The 24162-nt window shown below is 40.4% G+C and overlaps 2 long non-coding RNA genes across 6 annotated transcripts in view; one reads left to right on the top strand and one right to left on the bottom strand.

The window, feature by feature from the left end:
- The first annotated feature begins 1093 nt into the window (after nt 1–1093).
- Nucleotides 1094–22137, top strand: LOC135329174 (uncharacterized). The gene is made up of 4 exons (XR_010390513.1): nt 1094–1227; nt 7431–7566; nt 9190–9345; nt 21767–22137. It is a non-coding gene; the product is annotated as an uncharacterized LOC135329174 (long non-coding RNA).
- Nucleotides 5056–24162, bottom strand: part of LOC112988825 (uncharacterized) — a 120168-nt gene continuing 101061 nt past the window's right edge. For 4 of the 5 annotated variants that reach the window (XR_010390510.1, XR_010390509.1, XR_010390512.1 and 1 more), the window contains 3 exons: nt 14008–14083; nt 7372–9284; nt 5056–5848 (listed from right to left, as the gene is read on the bottom strand). This is a non-coding gene — a long non-coding RNA (uncharacterized LOC112988825). The remainder of the gene's footprint in view (nt 5849–7371; nt 9285–14007; nt 14084–24162) is intronic. The other variant, XR_010390511.1, reaches the window with a different exon arrangement.

Raw genomic sequence — 24162 nt, 5'->3', positions numbered from 1 at the left:
AGACTCGTAGGAGCAGATGCCATACCAATTCACAACAGAAGATGATTCAAGCAGAGATTTCTGTCTGTTTGGGGGATTTGCAAAGGCTTCCTCAGCCCTCATAATTCTGCTCATTAATTCTCTGACTGCTGCCATAAATCTTGCATTTTGATAACTCACCCATTAGCCCAGACAGGCAATGCGTAGCCCTTGGCAGAGATGAGGACCTGTCTTCTACGGAGCCGACAGAAAGCAGCAAACTCTCTGGCTTCTTCACTGGAAATCTGAGCCTAATACCTCTACAACACACTATGCTCTTCACTGCCCAGAAAAAAGGCTGATATTTGGATTTCCTAGGCCTAGTTCTTTTTTTTTCAATTAGGCTGCATTTTCACTGGTGTAATTTCATTTGACTTAATATGAATTACTGTTTCCCAGTGAATAGAGAATCATTAATCATACACTGTGTCTTCAAACAAAATCCACAGACATTTTTCTTGTTCCAAAGAAAACTCCTCCCTCCTCCCTTCAAAGTCTCGTATTTCACAAAAGGTCTCCCACTACTCAGGGACTAACCGGTGACTGGAAATCCGTGTCTCCAAAGGCCATGGACTCAAGAAAATAAATAATTACATGGCCACCAGCTGTAAGGCACAAGTGACATAACCGTTGAGATTTGTGCTTCCACACTCACTAGATAACTGATTACCAGTGTTCAGGAAGGAATTTTTCATAAATACAAATGTATTTGACACATTTAAATATGAATTTTTAGTCGTGAAAATACATATGCAAAGAATTAAAGTTTCCACCATGAGTAAACGTTAAAAGTGTGGATTGTTTGTGTATAATCCATAGCAGACATACAAAAACTGGTAGGAATTTATATGATTATTTCATTTCAAACTTTAACACATGTATGATGAGAATCTAGTTAACTGGGAATGCTAATAGCATCAGTAAAGGCCAGGTCTTTTAGAGTACTGTAAAGCAAGTGCTTACCTATTCATCTACTACTTTGCAATCAAAACTCCTACAGCAAAACTGGTTTTTTTTTCCTGGAATCTCACCATTACCATGAACTTCTTATTTTTCCTAATATCTTTCAGAGCGGAAACAAATATATGAAGCTCTATGTCCTCACATCCCAGAAAGTCATCTTAAATTTTGAAGTCAAGTGTCCTAAAGGACAGAACTAGAACACACCGAGCTAGCAAGGCCTTCACTGTCAAGCTGCAAATGAACAAGGTATTTGCATTTTACCAGTTAGCTGCTACTATGAGTTTTACCATTCCCCATGACAAAGAACATACTTTGTTTGGGCTTCTCAAGGCTGTGCACAGAAGCCAGCCACAGACACGCAGCCATGCCACCAGTGGGAGGAGTGCAGCTAAGCGACTGTTACAGCACCAAAAGTTTTAATTATGATGAGGCTTGGAATGAAATTATGTAACGGGCCTTCCCCCACGATGAGCTGAGGGTGGCTTTGGGGGGGTTTCCAAACCAGATATCTAGTGATGATTCAGTACACGCATTCCTTTGAGGCACTTGAAAAATCCACACTCGATAATCTTGGTCCACTTCTTACCCTTTTCTTTCAGTTCACTGCTGAGAATACTGGAGAACAACCTGTTTTCTCAAAGGAAGTGACATGAACCCCATGCCTTCCTAAGACCTTTTGCATGGTACCGATTTTATGATTAACAAAATAGTGACAGCTGCATCCTTTCTAGCTTCTTAAAGGCATTCAGCTAACACTACCTCAAAGGACAAACAGCCAGGGTGGAGGGGAGCCGGGAAGGGAGAGAGCTTGCACAGTTCAGGAGTAAGCAGTGTAAGAGCTTCCTGAACACATTCAACTAAAATCTGATTGCTAAAATGGCCGTGGAAGGAGGGGGTTAAATTACAGACTGTGGCTGTGATCATTTTCCTAGTCTAAATTACTCTGGTATAAATGAAATGAAATAGGACTTAGACTGCTAATTAACCACCCTACCCACAGGTGATCACAATATGTGCCATGTAAGATTTCTGCAAAAGCAAAATTCATACACCTAGAAATGACAAGTGTGCATATTAAAACCATTTTTGCAGTTTACCAGAATAGCAAAGTCCTTTGATATCTAACCAGGAAAATTATGGGGGGGAAAAGGGGGGGGGAAGGAAATTCTGAATACATTTAGAAGTAATGATCTAGACAACATTTCCCTTGAATTAGTTCATTTTGAAAGAGAACAAAGGGTTTGTCCTGCTGGGTAGCTTTTCAGCAGGGATGCCCTGCCTGCTTTATTTCAGATCTGCAACATTATGTGGTTTCAATTAGTGGTAGCACTTGCAAAACTAGTAACACAGACATTTTGGCATGAAATCTGACTCCAAGGCGGTGAAGGGTACTTAAGATCTACTCAGGGGTGGGTGGAGAAATACAGTATATTTGGAACAGTGTTGATCATTTGTCATAATGGTGCCATTTCTAAAAACCTCTCCGTATTTTTATAGGTTTGGCTTTTCATTTCTTACTTGCCTCACTATTCAGAATTTGCTTTCCACTTTTCTAGCATCCCAATTTCCTGTCTCTTTTGTCACCTGACTACTTACTAGGCCTTCAGTTAAGTTTTTCATCAGGCTTTTAGGGGAGCCAAGTGTCGTAGCTAAGCATCCTCAAAATACTATAGTACTTGCAATTCTTAGCAATTACAGAGTCCTCCTCATCTTCAAAGTCCTTTGCAAGCCCTAGTTACAATAAGAACAATCCTGTATTGTCAGGGACTGACTGGTTTAATAGTCCCCCTCCCCCTTAATGTTGTGAAGTAATTTCCAAAACATCCCTTTAAGGCAACTGTTTTATTCCTTTAACTTTGCAGTCAGGAAAGCTGACTTCTGTTGCTATTCCACATCAATGTAAGTGCCTCTCCTAATACATCTGCTGGCAGAAAAAAGCCTGTGCATGAATCAACAAAATTTCCCAGTCCTACTTATCCTAGATATCTTGATAGGCAGATGACATTTCTGATGAGCAAAATAACAAATGTCACTACTGCAGTGATAGACATATACAGTATTCCAAATATCCATTGAAAGAGAAGCCTTTAACATAGGAATGAAAGAGGTAACTGCTTGACAAGGTTTGAACATGTGTAACTATAATATTTTTAGCAATGCCGTCAATAATTTGTCTATCATATCTATCACGGTTCTAAGTAGTTTTTACCAAGACTCGCCTAATTATATGCCTCTCTAGCATGGTGACTGTCAATAAACATAGCATATATGAATGAAGACTGCAGCACAGATATGAGGACATTTTTCAAGATTTGCATTCCTAATACCCACTAAAGGACTTAGATTTGTTTAAGGGGCACTCTGAGTTATAGATCAAAAAGGACCCTGAAGATTTTTACCCTCTATTTGGTTCACTAGCCTAGCTCTGCTAAAGGAAGGTATCAAAAGTCTTGCTTTAAAATCAACACGTATTTGGCTATGTTTTGTTTTGATACTTGTCGTTTCTGTAAAGCTGGAACAAAATTTAGGGGCTGCAAACTGAAGCAGAATGAAAAGTGTGGAAAATGTTGCTGATATCAGTATTCAGCTGCTGAGTTATTCATGTGTCTGGTCAACAACGTTTATTTTTACTGGTGTCCATCTCAGCCTTGCTTGCACATGCATCCAGCCTTACTCTCACTCCCACTAGGAAGCAGCAACCTGAAGTGAGAAGCAGTGGAGGAAGGAGCAAAAGCATGGGGCATGTTGTTAGTCTTTTTCTTCCTGATCCACTTAACAGAAATGTTTGGAGAATATAAATGAGCAGTTAGACCACTCTGATCAAATTCATATGAAGTGCAGTTCAGTTGATTTAGAGCTAGAACAACAAATTCACCCCACACTTCTTCCAGGTCTCTGCAATGAGATAGTCTTATTTTGGTAACAGTCTTTCTTCTTACATGACAGGTAATCCACAATGATCCACAATCATACAAGCAGGATTTTCCCAATTTCATTCAAACTGCTTAACAGCTTTATTGCAATTCTAGGAATAAAGATGATCACATGTCACTGACTTAAGAGAGCAAGTTCAACACATTGTGCCATTTGCCCCCATCCTGACGGGTTTCTTTTTCTGATCAATACATGTATTAATGCTAATAAAACACTTACGGAGTTTCCCAGATGTGGACATGGCCCCTTAATCCTTCCCTGTTCTGCTGGGGATAATCATTTTTACAACATGAGATCACTTGCACCAGTGAAGTGCATTTTAACACCTTTCCTTGTTATCTATGTGAACTGATGATCCTAACAGAATCCCAGCAGTGCATTTAAACTTTATTTCCTAGGTTAATCAGGCTAAAAGACAGTTAGCTAAGTTTCCCAAAGGTGGCCTTCTCTACATTAAAAAATAAAATAAAATAAAAAAGAGATGCTGCTGGAATTGTTCATCACCAGAAATCTTACCCATTGAGAAAAGAAAGGCGGCAACGCTACAAAAAGAAAGGGTGTTTTTGTCTTATAGTGGACAGCATAGCACAAAAAAAAAGAAATATTTTCTGAACAAAGAAGTCAGGCCAGTCCCCCTCTTTTTTTGATCTTTAATCCCATCTCTCCCAAGTAGAATGGCAAAGGAGCCCTTCTCCCTTTCTAATAACTAGCTAGCAAAGGAAGGCATTCAATGCTACGTCCCTTTGATCAGCACAAAGCTGTCAGCTCCTGCCGCTTTTTTTTCTACCAGCTCTTGTTCCTGGTTAAAAGTGGAAGTAATACCCCCTGAAAGAAATACCCTAGGTGTCCTGCAAATCATCAATCCTATTTTTTTCTTGTTGTTTTTCACTGGCCCACCCTCCTGGCCTGAGCAACCTCCTTACTAACACCCCTCTTCCTCTTTCCCCCCTTTTCCCGCATCCCAGTTTCATTTGATACGCAATTCAGTGTGCCAGTCTGACCTACTGGGACCTTGCTGTCTGAGACTCTACCACTGCGCAGACAGGGGAAACCTCCCTTCCAGCAATCAACAGCGGTTACTTCCATACATTGATCTTCCTGCAAAGAAATAAAAAAAATGCTTCATGGACATGGCAAAGGGATTTTTGGAAATGAGCTTTTATTAATTTGTAATAAAGCCCTATGTTAAAACCAAAAAAAAGCCCCAAACACCAAAATAATTACAGGGTTTGCTTGACCGAGTCTCTGAGATCCCATTTTGATCCAATCTTTAGGCTGCTGCGTTTCAGACCACATCACTGCGTCGCAGCAGTAAACAGTCTGCAAATATTGCTGCTTTCAGACAGGTCATTCAGCGCATTTTAAAGCAGACTCCTTGTTTACTGCTGAGATTATCTGCAATCTGCATTTCTGCTCATCACAGTGTCAGGACCTGATATACAGTTTGTAAATATTATGCTGCACAGGAAATAATTCACAAAGGCAAACAATTACAGTCGAGTGCTCAACGTGCGACTGGCTCGTACGGGGCGAGCAGAGCAGAGGCTCGGGGGGGCGTGCGTGTGTGGCGGGGGGAGGGCTGGGGGAGGACGGAAAAGCGACTACAAAAGATCACGATTACCAGACAATGTCATATCCGCAGTGACATGAAGTGATGTTTAAATACCTCTGCCATTTCCCCCGGGGACGGCTGCACTGGGTGCATTCTGGGCGCCCACAGAGCTATGTTTTTCGCAAGCGGGGATGGAGTGAATGCTGCTCCTTGTTCTGGCTGCAAAATGTCAAACTGCAGTGGAAAGAAATACAGCATTGCAGTGGTGGTGCACTGAGGCCCCCGGTAGGAAAGCAGGAGCTATTAAGTGGAAAATTCCTGCAGAGGACGTGTTTCCATTTCTAATGTGAAGAAAGAGGGTGTTGTTTGAGGCTGGCAGGTCTGTGGAAAATACAGAAAACACAGGGAAGATGAGAAAATGACCTCATTGAACTCTGAGAACTTGAGCAAACAAACAGCTCCAGCCAACATACCACATTCTTGTAGCGCCTCTGCCCAAACAACAAATTGACCTATAAGTTATATAATCGCCTGCGAGGCCCCGTGCCCCAAAGAAATGTGGGGAGGGGGCAGGGGGCTTCGCTGCAAGGACAGCGGCGGGGGGGAGCAGGCAGACCCGCTCGGCAGGCAGCGGCGGACGGCGAGCAGAGGGGTGAGCTGCCCCCTCGCCGCCCCAGGCCGGGTCCTCGCACGGGGTTCAGGTTTAATCGCGCTCCAAATGCCAGCAGAGTGATGGCACTAGTTGTTTATTATAGTACGAACTATTTCAGTACGGCATAAATTTTCCATTTCAAAGGCTCCTGAGTGCCTGCAGGGAAGGGCCTCGGTTCTGCGAGCAGAGGGGGCCTGTGTAAACGTTGGTGGGGTTTCTCCCCTCTCGGGAGGGTTAACGCTGCCTTGTTTGGACCACACTGGGGGGCTCCGGCAGCATGTTTAGGGGGGCTGCGCTCCCCCTTCTGCAGCCCCCTATAGCGCCGACTTGGACTGCCTGAGTTACCATTTAATGACAACTAAACAAATTCTAGTGTAAAAATGCAGAGGCTAACCAAAGGCCATGGGTGGTGGTGGTGGTGGTGGTCTGCCTAGCTACAGCCTGGCAGAAGAGGAAGCTGTATGTCAGCATCTCCGGCATCTCCATGTGCTCAAAGGTTTCATTCTTTGAATGGATGCTTGCCTCAGTGTATTTCCAATAACTAATTAATTGAATATAATGGGAAGAAAGTTATTATTTGGTGGAACAGTAGATGAACCATAATTCATAGTCTGCAATAGTAACCAATAGTAACTTTGCTGTAGAAACATATTTTCTCCTACCTCATAATACCAATCCACGTACTTAATGGACAATTTTTTTTCTTTTTTACGTGCTTAAAATCATGTTCTCTCCCAGTTGCAGATGGTTTTATGCACAACCAAAATCGGCTCTACCATCCAGCATTTTGCGTTACATTAATGGACTTTGTCTGTGATAGGCATGTCAGTGTTAAAAGGTCCTGGCAACTATAAAGACTGCATGATGCTTTAAGAAGTAGTGTAAATATAAGCAGAGAAGTGTTTGCTCTCGAAGATGAGTCACTAAAGCATATGCATAAGATTTGAAAAGGCTGGAATATACCAGCAAATAAAAGCAGCTGGCACAAGTCACAAAATGCAGGTGCACATTCAAATTTCATGCAACTTGCTATTTAGATTCCGTGTTTTGATCCATTCTGTCATTAAAATAGGGATCGCTGGCCATGAATGCATATAGGTACAATTCAGAAATCCTCAGCAGCTCAAAGGAGCTGACTAGATTCAGTGGTCTACTTCCCTCACCAAAAAATTCAAGAGCAAGATAAAGTGAATTAAAGCTGGGTGCTAAAGACAAAGTAAGACCATCTCAAAATATATCAAAAAATGCAAACCTTGCTTCCTGCTGGGTCTGAAAAATGTTTAGTTAAATTACCACTTTTTTTCTTTCCAGGTTGACATCTCCCTGAATATCTGGAATGCAAGCAAAAATGACAGAATTACATATGACGAAAAAAATCTGTACATACAAGATCTTCATCCCTGTTTTGCAGGCATACTTTAAGTTGTTTGGATAAAGATCAAAAAAGGTGGGTGAAGTTTGGGGCACGTGGACAAATGAATCTGTCTGAAATTCTCCCACAGCTGCTAAGTATTGCTTTTCAAGGCTCCAGATGTCATTTTCTTTAGATATGAAGGAGATAGTGTTGTACAGAGGAAATAAAGAGGAACTAATTCTGGTCTATGCAGCTCAGATCTTGAAGGAAATTTGCCCAGAATCCAACACTGTTTCAGTTTGCCCCTAAGTGCCTATATTATCTACAGCACAATGGCCAAAAGAGATTCAAGAGCTCCACTGCACTGCGTTTTTCCCTTTCTGGGAATGTTTAACCAGGGCAAACTGTATAGTGCAGCATTTCTGCACGATGCCATAGATTCTGTTTCTCCTTTCCTTGTGCTGTGTAACTAAGGGGCACTGTAAGGGGCGCATAACTTACAGACGAGAACAGCTTTCTCCTCCACACTGACAGGAAATAAAAAGCTCCCAAAAAACTCAGGAGAGAAAAATAAACTTTGTGAACGACAAATAGAAGCACTGCCAAAACAAAAAGAGTTCCCTGCATCTAATAAAAGGAAAAAGGCAGATTTTTTTTGCTCATCCATACTTTGTGGTTGCAAATGGCAAGAAACAGAAAGACATAAGAAGCACTCGGTGCATCATTAGGGCTCTGCAGTTTAGCACTCATAGCAGGATTAACACTTCTGAGGAGTGCAGGACTTTCATTGCACTTTCCCTCTGTATTTTATAGGTTCCTTAGGTATTTTAAATAGCAGATACAGCTCATATCAGAGCTTCTGTTTGGGTTCTGCTTAGAAGACTGGAGATTTGCAAAGAGACTTCTAAGAGACTGCTTTAAATAAAAACGTAATTAATCTGGGCAATGAAGTATGAACCAGAGGCAAGCAGTGTGCAGGCAAGCCATGTCCCCCTCTTGCCAATGCACCTCAGTCCAGCCCTACTGCATGCTTTCAGAACTGGATTCCCCTTGTGCAGAAATGCTTGGTCAAACTAAACTGGACAGTAGTTTTATGAAACACAAAAATAGGTAGGAGAATAAACAAACAAACCAAAAACATGCTTTGCTAGTTGCCCTTTGCCTGACAGTATCAAAAGAACGGAGTAAAAGAACCACAGAAAACATTGATCAAGATCTGGCCTTTATTTCTTTGTTTTTGAAATCCTCAGCCTCATCAGGAAGTTTCATGGAAGTGATGCCAGCACTGCAGTCAGGAGATGTGAGCCATCAGCATGCCCAGGTTAGCTTCAGCACTGTCTGCTTGGTCTGACAACCGCGGAAATAGGACACTTGATCTCTGACCACTGATGGAACCACTGAATTCTCTCACCCTGGTTTTACTATTGCTGATCATTTGATTTTGTTTTCCTGAATTCTACAGACGTGACTGAAGGAGGTTTTGAGATCACTGTGGAAGACTGGAGTGTGAATCAGCCTCCCTCCTTGTTTCGTTCTTGCAGGACAGGCTGAACAGTCTCCTGTTTAATCTGGGTGCAGGAAGAAAGCCTGTTGGTCAATGGTGTCACATTGATGCAGGAATAAAAAAGGAAACTTCACAGTAAACATGGATAAGATGTTAAGATGTGTATAATCCTCTTCAGCAGTGATAAGATGGAGTCCTGTATTGTGTTTTAGGAGCCATACCTACAGATGCAGGCCATACTTTGGAGCCATGTAATGCAACAAGAATCCGGTGTCTAGAAACCATGACCTGGGAAAGGATTGTCAGCCTGCAGAAGGAAAAAGACAGGGCAGTCTTCAAACACTTGAAGGGCAGCTGCAAAGAAGCAGGTAACCTATTTTTTCCATGTCCATTGGCACAAGAATTGGCTCAACTTATATTAAGACATATTTATCTTGGACAGTATAAAAAAACTTAACTTGAGTGATAGGAGGAAATACAAGCACAGAACTGAAAGCACTGCCCTGAATGCGGATCCTTCCACAAACCAAGAAAAATACATAAACCAGTCAAAGCATAGAACAATTTGTGTAGCAGTGAGCTCGGAGAAAGGTCTGACACAACTAGGAGGTCCTTGCCAGCTGCTCCTGAGAAAGCACGGTGGTAACCTAGGACTAGCATTTGAGAGTAATGGCACAATGGAAGATTTTTGGAAGGGTTTGGAACTTGTCGTTGTTCCCAGCCTCTGGAAAGATCCAAGTCACAGTAGACCTCTACAGACGTCTTTTTTTTTTTTTTTTCTTTTTTTTTCTTCATAGCAATTGATCTGGCAATGAGGAGAGCTTGAATAGTTTTTTGTGGAGACAGATCTGTGGGCAGCGTGAGAGCCTAACCATGAAAATGGAAACAAGGCTAAATTTTGCCTCCTCTGCTAAAACAGTCAGTTTCAATAAGACTTCCTCCAGATTTACGCCAGTTAAACTCAGTAAAAGCACACATGTGGGGCAAGGCACTAGAGATACTAAAGACCTGTGTAAAGATCAGTCAGCCTCATGATTTATCTTACCTAAGTCTTTAGGTGACTTCCTTGAAAGTCCTTAATTTCTACAATGCGTATTATTGAAAGCAGTCCATGAGGTCCAGGGACAAGCATAAGGGGGGGCTTTTTAATATACTCCCTTTTTTGCTTTAGGTTGTGATTCATATAGGTTATGAGTATGATCCAAAACTAAAGCCACCCAGCATGGTGGGAATGTTACTGAGTGTCACTAGCAAGTAGCTGGTCTGATCCAGTTCTGTAAGCCCCCCAGCACATACAAGCTAATTGCAAGGATTAGAGCACACCAAGACACACAAGCTCCATTCCTGTGGGTCTGGGGAGAAACAACACATTTAAACATTCCAGCTACAGTTCCCTTGGCAACATACATAACAGCAACTCAGTAAAACTATGGGTTTCTGTTTTCTTAACCCTTCAGGACATTGACTGAATGAATACTTCCTTGAGGAAACAGTTCAGTCAACCAGATATACTCAAACACTCTTAAATCCAGCAGTCCTTTTCTCCTTATAAAAACAACAACAGTTGAATTCCATGTCAAACTGATCTCCTCCTCTAGCATTAAAGGGCTTAATTCAAACAAATGTGTATACCATTAGCAAACCCTCCATAGAAATCTGCATTTAAAAGAAGGACAATAAAAATGGATCCCAAAACATTAACATTTCAGATCATTATTAATTTCCGGGAGATCAGAGGACACAGAGAAAAATACACAAAGTCTATAAAGCACATAAATACTCTTAGGAAACAAAAAAATATTAGCATTTATGTAGATTATAGAACACATTATTGTTCTTGTCAATTATTATAGCAATAATAATAATGTCTGTAGCAACTTTATAATGATTCCTCTGAGAATTTCAAAGTACTCATAAATATTAACTAATACTATGAAATAATAAGGTTTACACCATTTTTGTGAAATACATGAGATCTGCCCCAGAGATTATTCCATTGCTCAAAATACTAGAGCCTCTTCTGATGTTAAACACATCTGTACATTTGCAGTGGCCACGTTACACAACAGCTTGGAAGAGGACCGTCCTGCTGAACGCATGTGCAGGGTGGCTACTGGTGATGGAAGTCACCAGACCTCACCTGTACCACTCAGAGAGTGCAGTAGATTTGGGGCTGTCATTAGTGGGCAGGATTAATGAACATGCTCATAAGGGCTCAGTTCTGAATGGCTGCTGGCATACTAATTGCATTCTGCAGGTTTATTTAACACAAGCCATCCCCAACTGTCTTCCTCAGAAGTTTAGGTGTATGGAAGCATTAGAGAATGACATCTCCCAGAGACCTTGCACCTTGGGGCGGAGGTAATCAAATGATGTGCAGCAATTAGCTGAAGAGAACTCACCTTGCTATCTCAGCATTCAAGATGTGACCTAATCCTAATTATAAGAGCAAGAGAAACCATTGGCATGTATGATAAACATACAACTATTCCATAACTACCAGTGCACCAATGCACACTTACTTACACAAAGGATGATATGCATTGACTCTGGAGGCTATAAAACTGAATCATGGATCAAACAGATAGGTGTGCAGTATAAAGCAACTACAGACCATAAGCTAGCTCTTTTCCCCCTTCTCTCTGTAAGCTTTAATTTTGTTATTTTCTGAAGGGTCCTGTGTGACCTTCCCTTAGATCTTCCATCTTCTGATGGCCAAAGCTCCTTTTCTCATTTTGTAGCTTCAAGCAGATAAAAGAAAGAATCAGTACCCCTGCAAAATTGTTTAAGGATCTTTAGGAGCCTAACTTCAGTCTCCATCCCTCACCTGCTTCTCTGCAGCAGCTCCTATGTAAATCAGTGGGAAGCAGACCCCCCCCCCCAAGCTTAGCACACAACAGTTTGCTAAAGATTATGCAGCATCCCTGCTAACGCATGGTTGCCAGGGCATCCTTGTTCCCTAGCCAACTACTGTACTAAGGCTTTACTGGCAACCATCCATCTGTGCTTCATTTAGGAACCTCTGCAGCAGTAAAGGGTGTGTTTTCCCAATTTACAGTCTTCTGGAGAAGTAAGTCAGGTAGTTTCCTGTCCCCTACAGACCCTAAACACTTGGAGGAGCAGTAACTTGTCACAGAGGACTGAGAGACCATCTTCTCCCTATTCTCTACAAATGAGAATTCAAATCTTACTGCAGAGAGCCTGTTTTTTGCACTAATCCAGCTAGTGTGGATCCTAGACACATCACTGTGGCGCTGTGCCCGGACCAGGAAAGTTGATGAGCTCAGGCACAGAGCCACACTGACGTGGCGATACCTTCCACAACTGAGCTGGTAACTGTTTTGTTTTGTGCTGTGCAGCATGGAGGTATCGTCTGGGTTGGAGGAGAGCAGGTGTCCTAGCATGTGCTGCTCTTTATACACACCCTATTTTTCTCAAGATTTTACAGCATCACAAATGCCTACTAATGCAGCTTCTAATGACAAGTTTTCTGGGGTCAACTCCATTTGAGAAAGAAGGAGTGTGATGGCCCTTGTTAGATATGAAAGGGCCTTGCTTGGCCTTTCTGCTAGTGTTGGTGACACCCAAGGAGGTTAACTGTGCCATGGCTGATTCCAGGCTTCCAAGTGGCAGCGGGAATGGCCCTCGGTTACAGCAGTAGATGGTGATATGGGGTGCCAGCAGCAGGCACACACTATTGCTATTGCAATAGTGCAAGTCCAGAGAGAGTCCAAAGCCAGTGCATAGGCTGATGAAAAGCCAGAGGGAAGGTCACATCAAGAGGACAGCCTGAAAGGTCTTTATTGCTTGTGCCATGATTCTTTTGTCCATTAAAGCCAGGAGGATGTCACTGCTCTTGAGGTTCTCATTGCTGTGAGAATTAATGATGTGGATTTGTGCCCTTTCATGCTCTCTTTCATGGTACCTTTATAATACCATTCATACAGTAAGTGCCAGATAAAGAAAAGGAGGACAGTTAAAGGGATGTAGGATATGCTGGGTTGTATATTCCTGCTTTCCCCAAAGTAGAAAAGGGTTGGTTCCATGCACTAAGGAAAGGATACCACAGCTTGAAAAAATCAGTAAAAGGAAGACTCCAGCACCACTTCAGCTGTCACTGATACACTGAAGGTCCCCTACCTCCTAAATGGCATTTCTTCATCTAAGAATTAATTCAAACTAACCTATATATACACTGGAATAGGCAAGCAAACAGGGCAAGAAGGGTTTCCTTTTTGAAGCCCTCTATTTTGAAGATGAGGCGAAACAGAGCCCTGTGTTTAAGAACAGGAGACCTTCACCAATGCAAGGACTGGAGGTTTTGTTTTGTTTTGTTTTGTTTTTTTTAAATAACCTTGGGCAATCTGTTATAACTGCATCTATACAACTTCACTAATTCGGGAAGGAGTCTGTAGTCAAATTCTGGCTCCCTTTTTAGCCATCCTATTTAGACAATAGCTCACATTCTGGCTCTAGCCAGGGAAGTCAAGCCAAACTGAAGCCCAGATCACATTCAGGATGGGTAAGCCTAGCCGGAGTCACTGCTTTGCGAGCGCAGTGTTCTGCAAGGACAGGACAGCCCCAGCCCAAATGCAAAGAATGGATTCAAAGGTATGGCTGCAGCACCAGTTAACACAGTGTGCCTAGGCGCTCTAAGGATGACCGAGTTAGCACTTATTTATTTGTGCTATGTAATAAAAGTGGCCGACCCAAAGATGTATCTTAGGCTATTTAATGGAATAAGACACTTCTTGATTGGACTGCATTTTATATATATATATAAAAAAATTATATATTTTTTAAAATATATATATATTTGCAGTGCTTCTGATAGTACCTGAACTATTTATGTCCTATTCTTATTAGGGGAAAGAACAGCATCCTATTTGCAATTCAGTCTCATTAGATCTCCAAAGAAATAGTAAACATTGTGACTATGCTATAAAATAAACACATAACAGGCCAGAAAAGCAATACAATATTAAAAGATAAAGATGACAGCCAAATTCTAGTGCTACCTAAAGCCTTACCCTGATACCACCCAAGAAGGCCTGGTCATCAGTATTCAGACTTTGGTGTTGTACCTACTGCTTTCACGTTTCAGACCTGAAAAAAAAATGACAAGCAAGAATTTGGCTTTTGTTCAGTGTGTGAAAGGGGAGTTTGTAGCTCCTCACATAGTCCCACAGGACATGCAGAACTCAGTGACTCGCTCTATACAATCTTTCACTAAAGGAATGTGCAGGCAGCGAAAGTATTTGTGATAGTAATTAAAGATTAGAAAAAATCCTCATTTAGAAATACCTCTTGGCAAGGTATTACAAAATAAACTAAGGATATTTTCCATCCAAATTGATGGAAAGGGCTGTATTTCTCTAGTTAGAGAAAAGAGGATTAAAAAAGGCACCCTGGCTGGAGTGAAATGGGATATAAAGTGAGACCTAAAGCATTTTACTTCAGTGCCTACATCCATCCAAACTAAAGAAAGGTCAGTCTAAGGGGAAAAAAAAAAAACAATAAACCTCTGGATAGACAGAATAAACTCTCATTTAACAGGGCGTGTTCTTTGAAAAATTGCTAACATTCTTCATAAAACACCACAATGAAAATCATCACTTTTTTGTCACAATTAAAAATGTGAAAATGTTATAACCAACATTATGACTCATTGAAAAATGGTGTATATTTATAGTACCAACTTTTGGAAGAAGAAAAAAAGGACAAAAGAGAGACCTCGAAATTTAAGACCTAACATTTTGAGAACATATTGTATCCAAACTTGAAACATTTTGACCAACCTCGTTTTGTATGGGCTTTGTCAGATTAGAAAAATATATCAAGGGTGAATTAATAGGGTATCTGGAAAGACCTGCATATCTTACAGTTTTGCTGATGAGAAGTAATGCAAACAGCATGAAATGATACTAATAAGTACACAAAATCATGTGTTCTCCCTCACAATATATATGAATGTTGGCTATATATATGTTTTTGAAAGTACTGTTGTCATGGTTACCACTCAGCTGTCTTTATGTTTTAACATGCCCTGTTTTGTAAGGTTGAGGTTCAGTTCAAGTTCATATGAAGCATATTCAAGTTCATGTGAAGCAAATGAACTGAAGTTTTCAGATGTGGGCTCTAATTTAATATGCATCATTTTCTGAGAGGCCAACTTGAAATACTCTAAGCATGATTTTTAAGAGATGTCAAGCACCTTCAGATGCAGCAGAAGTCAATGCCCTGTACACAGTGACTGAGTCATGAATAATCTGCCAAACAGTCTGTTTTGAAAAGCTATAAGACTATTTCAGTTGTATAGGGAACCTTTCTAGACACCTACAGGCTGAACCTACCTCCATTAGACATTGTAAATGAACAACGTGCCATTCTACCAACATCATTTAGTTATTAGTCTGAATTTATGGGAATGTTTACAACTGTAATATTGTAAAATATAAGCTTAAATTCTATGTGCAACAAAGTAACATAAAATGACCCAATACTTTTGGTTCATAGAAGTGGAAAACTCCATTTCCCCTTTCTTTTTCCAAATTTCATCATGTTTAAATGCTGAGGGGAATGCAAGAGTATATGAAATGCCGACATGCATTTTGCTTTTTGTAGTTCATTAAAATACACCTTCTCAAAGCTTGAGGTGCAAACCCAACCACTGAGACCCACCAATAAATACCTTAACTCCTAGCCAGGGTCATTCGGTAACTTGGGTAACTCTGTGTGGTATTTGCATTGTCCTCTGCAGAGGACCTGAAGAGCTAAACTGACATATATAAACTTCCTTTTTGCTATTCTGTGGGAACAGATGGACCTGCTCTTCAAAGTAGCCTTTCACCTTATTATCTTTAAGAAAATCCAACAAGCCACCTGGAACTGCATACAACTCCAGGAATGGCTCTTCCCTTCCCTTTTCTCAATGTAGCTTTAGTTGAGCAATCAGGAAAGGAGGTCTTGATCTTTTTTTGGACTGCAGTGCATAGGAGTGGAGCCTGCTTATAGGGAAAGGAAACTTGGTGGCAACGTTTCAGTATAGCTAATTGCCATATAAGCATGTTACATCCAATCTGTAATTAATTTTAATGTCTCCTCCTTTTGCCTCCAGTATAAAAATGGGGAAAGGATGTTCCAGATCAGTCTCCCTTTGAGTTCTAGGTTCACCTCTGCCATATTTTCTCTGCTTTTAGTATTCCTACTTCTTCACTCTCTCTCCTGTTTTCTCGAGGCATATGCAGATAATCTAGCTGCACCTACCAGCTCTCACAGCAGGTCTTCCTCTGGCATCAGCAGCATTATATTCTCCTGGCTGGCCTCAAAGATTTTTGGTTGCTTTTCCTCTTGTTTGCTGGGTTATTGTTTGTTTTGCCTGATTTCCTTAATGAAATGGTCTGCAAGGCAGAATATACTGCAGTCTGTGGTGCAGAGTCCTCAGAAGAACAGGGGTAAAGACCAGCCCTGTCCCTCAGGGACATCGCTCTGCAGTGGAGTGACCCAGAAGCACTGCTTTTCAGCTAGCTTTTCATGCATAAATCTCACTAGTGTGTATGGTGTGATTGTTTGGTAAAAATTCTTGTCCTTTCCAACAACTCCAGAAAATTTCAGGAGCTGATTTAGTCAAAAGGAAAAATTCAAAGTGTAGGACAGGAAATGCAGCATAAAACACAAAGAATTAGATAGAGAACCAGGCCAGTGTTTGTATTGTATAAGTATGTACACAATCACTTGTGTATCTATGTGCCCATACACAGTCATGTGTCTGCGTGTGTGTGTGTGTCTCACATCTGTGGGGGTGATATCACTGAGACATAAATCAAAGTCATGAGCTTTAGACATCCCCCACACACATACATTATTTATTCATTCATCTTTGGGGGGGGGGGCATTCAGACATATAAGTAGGGTTGATACACCTCTGTATATGTGTGTGTATATAATCACAGAGATAATCAATAGTATTCTTCTTCTTATCAGACACCTCAGTGTTATTTTATGATTTGATTTCAGCATGTATATTCTTTACAGCACTTCACTTATTTTGATAATAAACCGGCCAGTAAATTATAAGCTTCATCTCCTAAACCCTATTGTTAAGTATCATCAGAGACCTGAAGAAGAGTTGTAAGCAAATTGGACCGAAGGAGGCCCCTTTCGCCCCAGTTCCAATTCCAGTGTATGTTCAGATGAGTGGAAAATGTTTGCTGTTAACCTCAGTGCAGAGCTTCCAGTTCATCGCACAAGTGATACAGTTCCATACACTTGATGACGTGGTTGGTGAGCTATGGGAGAGGTAGAGGGCACCGAGACAAACTCCGGGTGCACCTATTTGTTATGCTGTGAGCTCTGGAGGCCTGGCACCATGCAGAGCAGCCGTTCATAGGTCCCTTTCTAGGCCATAGCATGAGACTGCAGTGAAAACACCTCCGAAAAGGCAACCTTTACAGAGGACGGGTCACCTGCCTTTGCTCTGTGTTAAACACCAAACTGATCTAGTCTGGTTTTGCAGGATAAGCGTTCTCTGCTTGTGAATAAGTTTCCAGTATAGATGTGTGAGAGTATTTTTATCATGAGCCCATGCTTTTAAACAGGTTATTAGTGAAGCACCAGCAGGAGGCCATAAAAATAAGACTACTTTTTGATTCGTTCATTAAAATCAAATAATTATTTACAGCCTAAATGATCTAACTCTGTACATTAAAACAAAATCCACGTTCTGCCTGCTTGATGTTAAATGGTATAACAGCACAGGAGTGAAAATATCCTGGAGCCCTATATCATTTTCATTATCTTCACTGGTGAAGTGAGTGAGTGAGTGGAGAGGTGTGAAATTCCAACAGAGAGGAACATGCTGTTTTAAGAGGAAGTGCTGACATGCAGGCTACAATTAGACAAAAAATGACTGCTGACATTTAAAAATCATTACAGAGAGGAAATTGTGAGCTTAATTATGTCATCATTGACACTGTTCAAGTGTGCTGATGCATTTTTGCTGATCAAAATCAAGTGTTTATATTTGTAAATAGAATGCACTTAGCAACTCTATCAATGGAAATGTTCCAACCAAAAACGAGAGAAAACGGAGCCAAATCACTTTGACAAAAACTTCTTTTCTCTTTTGGTTGATTTTCAGTATTTTGCTTTCCCAAGATAGTTTCTCGTTATTTATTACTTTGGATTACTCTTTGATTGAGTTTTGTTCTTAGGGTTTTTTGCACAGAACCACAGGAAGGGCTAACCAGGGCAGGCCAAAGGCCCATCTTGCCAATATGTATTCTGCATCCAACAGTGGCCAACAACAGATGCCCACAGAATGATCTAAGAGAAGAGTAAATATATAGTGAAATTACCCACTCCGGGCTCCCAGCTCCCCAAATCTGCTTCTCAGGGACTTCACAGAGTGCTTAAAAACATGACTATAATGAAGTCTTTCTAACTAACTTTAGAAATAGTCTGACACTGGAGTCAGTGTAAAGGGAAACATGATGTCAGCAGGTGGCAAAATACGTAAATGTTATCATTTACTTGGAGAAGTTTGTTGACTGTGCTAATACTGAAGTCTTGGCACTGTATTACTTAACACAGTTATGATCTGCCTTAAGCCATAACCCTGTCACAGTCCTTTACCTATGCCATATTATTACTCAATGACAGGGAAAAAAGACCAATCTATGATACATACAAATGATCAGTTCAGAATGGACAAAGTATGTGAAAGAGTATGCTTGTGGCTGATTCTCAAAACAGGCTTTTTATCTTGGAGATTTGGGAGATAAATACACTTTATAAATGTGAAAGCAGAAGTGTTTACAAGGGCTCTTGAGGGACATAAGAAAAGGTCCTGGCTTCTGCAATAAAATGTCCACAACAAAAAATGTCTACCAGTGCTGATCCTCCTGAGGATGGCATTTTGTTTACAGTATTCTGAGAAATGTTTGTGTAGGAAATTAAGAAAATGATAAAAGTAAGAACAAGATAAAAGAAACTTTACTCCACGTTATCAACACTATTATTCTTGAAGGCTACGACAGAAACAGAAACATTAATAGTGAATGTCAACTATTCAGGTTAGAACTAAATCTTCTTCAGACTGCATCTGCTCAGCTGTAAAATTCCCCTCAGTTATCTGTGTTATTTTTATAAGAAAGAAATATGAAGATTGGGTGTCTTTGCCTTTTCTCTCTATTTTTTCAATCTATTTATTGACTTTGCCCTTTGGGAATGGGGTTTCTTATAAGCCACCTATTCATTTGCTGGGTGTTCTCCTACAGCCAGGTTCTTTCTGACGTTGGCGCCATCAGTCTCCACCAGCGTCCCTGTTTCCTGGATGCCAAAACATATATCCAGTCAAATTATGTTATCAGAATAATGTCAAGCAACTCTATAGTCACCACATCAGCAAAACTGCTGCTTTCATAATGTTGTTTTATGATTGGATGAATACCGTAAGTCACTATTACAGTGATAAGAAATTCCATGTCAAAGCTCAGAACTGCTTATGCCATTAAAATAGTAGAAATCAGTAGTTGGGGAACAACCCACACTGGATTTCGCAGAAGGAGCAAGTTCCACAGGTATTTTGAATGAACTGTGTATTGCAGCAAGGACTACTGAAGAAACCATGAAAGTGTGTCCACAGAGATACCATTCTGCAGAGCAGAGTTTAGGTCAATAAGACCTTATTGGAGTATAAGAATAGTGGCAGAAAGAAAAAGGATATGTTACTGTTTCTCATGTTATGACATTTACTTGTAAGGCTGCTTTCATCTTTATCCCCCTTTTCACTAATTCATACCTTTCTAGATTTTTTCTTCCCTTTGGATTTGGAGTTTTCTGTATGTGATCTTAGCAGAAGGCTAATTACTCCTGGTGACAAGCTGAAGAAAACTCATTTTTTCCTGTTCTCTGCTTGTTTTTAAAAGACACAAGTTGCAAAAATTCATCTTTCTCTGCAGAGTAAACTAGCTCCTCACACTTTTTAAACATAGATCATTCAAGAACAGCTGAACTTTGAAACTTGACAAAATCTAATACTTGTTTTGTAATCTGTCTCTAAGTGCATTTGAAAGACGTATCTTTTGCTGGAATTTTAATAATCACAAGATTGACAAGGTATTGGTGCGTATCAGGACTAGCATGTAGCTGAAGCTCCATTCCTAACAAAGGGAGGCACACAGACCAGCACCAATGCACAGCCCTGGACAGTGCCACCCAAGTGAGTGGACTCTGCACCTGTATCAGGGCTCACCCAGAAGGCAGAACTGGACAGGCCTGGGAGAGGTCATCTGGTGCACTCTCAGGGAAGAGTCAAATCTTCAGACAGACTTCGCTTTTAGCCTTAACGATAGCTAACTGTTTGGCTTTTTTAAGCCCATGATGGAGATTCCACAACTTCCCTAAGAAAATGTATCCATCATCCCTTCCTTTACCTGAGGTCTAACCTGAATCTTCCTTGCCTCTTAGTATATGTACCACACAATTGGTTTTGCAGGCTGAATTTTTCAGACTACTAGCTTAGCCCCTAAAAAAGCTTCTAGCCTCTGTGACACCACAGTCTGCCTTGTCTACACTTCAACTGATAAGCACAAGTGTTGTTGGTCTCAGGCTATTGCTGGGTGATTTGTATGAGGCAGAAGGAAACAATCACTTCCCTGAATAAAACACTGCTTCAGCATTAAAATTAGAAAGAATATTGTAAGTAATAAAAAAAATGCAAGCCCTTAAGGGAGTGGAAGGTGTCTCCTTATACTATGTACCTTCCACAGTATTCTGTATAGTTCATGCTTTCATTGCAAAACAATGTCAGTCTCTCATTCGCTAAAACATTGTCAATATAAAGCAAGTCATGAGCTCTGTTCTGATAAGCCAATCCTGACGAAAGCTATCTCTATTTGAAGCACAGAAGCTCCTCTCACAAAAAGAAAATCTATTTTGCTGGTCTTTTTTTGACCACTCACCGCAGTGAGGTGTGAGCTTCACAAGCTACATGGAGACTAGTAAACGCTAGCATTGAACTCTAACACTGCAGATGCAGTGCTGTTGTTCTTGCATTATGTATTATGAACAAAGCCAGTACATATAGCAAATACAGTAACAATGTTCAGAATAGTAATTCTACTGAAGGACTTTGGGTCTAGTAGTAGGAGAGACTAATTTTTACATGTGGTAGTTATAGTAATCAATGCAATTTTCTATCAATCAGCCTGTTTTGATGACATGGAATGATCCACCCTGTCAGCTTTCAGACAGGGACCAGATTTTAAGCCCTTTAATCTCCATTGTGAATAATTACCTATCCAGGTTGTCTTTTCTCATCACCGTACTGAGACAGAGGATTTATCAATATGCCTAGACATGACAGTATAATGCTTAAAACAATGGAGCTCTACTTTTTGATACTACAGTAATATAAATGTTAAATAATAATAATATAAAAGGGAGTTGCCTGACTTTAGTAAAGCACAGTGTAATAAGAATAACTATTTCTTGATCCATTCTAGTCGGCAAGGCTTCAACTGAGCCTGCAACAAGCCTACACTCTCATGAAGGAGATCATAGTAATCAATCTCATAAACTGTTAAATCTTTCAATTACATGAATATATTATGCTATTTCTGCTGTACAATGAATGAAATGAACATATGACCAAAGTGTGGATAAAAACATGCAGCAGCAAGTCTGAAGGCCAAGCTGGAGAAAATGAGAACAATTTAAAATGGAATAATATGATTTATCAACTAAAGACTTTCATCTATGAAAGAAATGTATTCTCTTCCCCCACAGTCAACTCCAACCAAAAAAAAAGATCAGCAAATCTGAAAATGTGGGAGCAGAATAAGAATACAGCAAAGAATGGTAAGAATGGAAAAGCTAAGATGCTATCCAAATTTGATTGTTAAAGCCTTTTTGCCACAGAAAACTCTGCTAATTACTATTCTTTACCGAGGCTTCATTAGTTAAATTTCAATTGTTATACCTGTGAAATCAATTATGTAACCTGTAAATCTGAATTACATTGTTATTTCAGATAACGTAATGTGTGATCATCTTCTAATGCCTCAAATCAGTGAAACATTTTTTCTAATTTTTCAGTTGATCAGAGCTGAAGACACTTTGAATATAGTGTACTATTGATACATTTTAATATAACTGAAATCCTCACTTAAAATGTTTTAATTATTGAGTTTTAAACACTAGTATCCACAAACCTAAAAATACAGCATTATTTGGACATGACGTGACTTTAATCCTTCATGTAGCAATTGCTTCTTGTTAAACAATTGGTATTAATTATGCAAGCATGAATTATTCATTAAACCACAGTTTTATATCCATCACAGCAGTGAAGAAGGGTTAGACTTACAGACAGAGATCCAAGGGAGATGGTATAGTTCCAACCTTTAGCTGGCAGAAGCAGCACTTGCAGTGTAACAGATCGGGAGGCTTGGATGTTTTAATTCCAGGGTATTTGTAAACTTGGTAGGTTCGCTATGCTCAGGTAATGTAAATCAGTATTGTTTATAGATGCTAAGAAGCTGTTCCAATTTATGCCAGCTGAATATCTGGCTTCTGTTAGCATCAGTTCATCCCCTTTTGCTTTTAATTAAATGTTGAAAGCAGACATAGGCATCTGCAGTGAAAGAGGTCCTACTAGAGAGACTGAAAGAACCATAGATCAGCCTTATGACAAGGTACTAGGCACTCGAAAGGCTTCAGCTTAAGTATGAGGTGCAGTGCTGAGCACACACCTTCCAGCAAGGTGTTAACTAATAGGAGAGAATGCTGTTAGATAAGAGCACTGAGAAGAACAACAAATCTAGAAAATAACACCTACAAGGTAAGACTGAATAATTGGAGATAATTATTCAGGAGATGACTGGGGAGAAACGGGATAACAGTCTGCACCCACAGAAAAGCCTTGCATAAAGATGAGTAAATAAGTCCCATCTCCATGTGCTTAGCGCATACAGTGAGAACTAACAGAATCATAATTTACAACAAGAAAGACTCAGACCGGACATTAAGAAAAGCTTCCTAATGCTACAAACCAGCACAGACACAGTTTGCTCTTCAGGAAGCTTTGGAGGTGCTCCATCATGGAGGTCTTTAAGAACAGGCTGGCCTAACCTTAATTAGAAATGATATGGATGTGTCTGAGCCTGTGTTGGGGCAGTCCTAAATGGCCTCTCAATGTCCTCAGCAGCTTTATCTTTCTAGGCTGCAGAAAGTGCTCCACAATCCTGCTTGCAAGAAATGGCAGTCAGTACTGCAACCCAGGAAGGTTGGTGCAGCTCTTTATCCTGCTGGGACCATGCACAGCTCCCCAGTGAACATGCTGGAGTGGGGCATGTCCCTGTTCCACGTGCTGCTGTCACTGATCTGATACTAAGGCATCTACTCCTCCCTGTGCCCAGTGTATGGTTTATACAGGTCCAGTGTAGGGCTCTGGATTATATTACCAACTCAAGGTTGTAGTACTAACCTTTTAAATACCTAAATCCTAATTATATTTAGACCTTACCCATCAATGGCTAAGCCAAAACTTACAAATATCAACAGGTACCTTCCTATTGGCTTCAATGATGACTTCAGCAAAATTTGAAATATTTCCCAACTGACTATGGTGTGAGAAACCTGGATTGTCCTCTCCTTATAGTGAGATGAATCACAAGTGATACCACACAAAGATTTGTGATTTTAGACTGAGACAAAAAAGCTGGTTTAGGTGAATGAACTTGACTAGCACCTATTTGCTATTGTAAAAGGATGGAAAAACTGCAGTGCTTTTGTAGCCCCAGCTTCCAGTTGTCTCGGAAGTTTCCTTTTCTTTTCCGGTTTCTGGGGAAAGGGGCAGTGTGCCCTTCAAATATGCCACTACACAAAGCAAAGTTCGCATCATGCTTTAATGTGATCCTGGAGAATGACCGATGTAGTGTGTCTTGTATCTATTTTAAGATCAACCTCTTCCCCACCCTGCCTTACAGCACTGAGCCAAATTCCCTTCAGAGCTACATTAAATTAGCTCTACTTCTTGGGCCAGTAGGTCGAAAGAGCAAGATTAAAAATGATAAAAACAAAAGCAAAGAACAGACAAATAAATAAGAAAGCCTCAAAATCAAAAATTTCTTTTTTTTTCCATCCACATCTAAGTCACTAATTCAAGACAGAAAGTACAGATT

Source organism: Dromaius novaehollandiae, chromosome 9 (genome assembly GCF_036370855.1).
Source record: "Dromaius novaehollandiae isolate bDroNov1 chromosome 9, bDroNov1.hap1, whole genome shotgun sequence".
Classification (NCBI taxonomy): Eukaryota; Metazoa; Chordata; class Aves; order Casuariiformes; family Dromaiidae; genus Dromaius; species Dromaius novaehollandiae.
The sequence above is the reverse complement of the archived record's forward strand: the minus strand, read 5'-3'. Positions and strand labels throughout refer to the sequence as shown.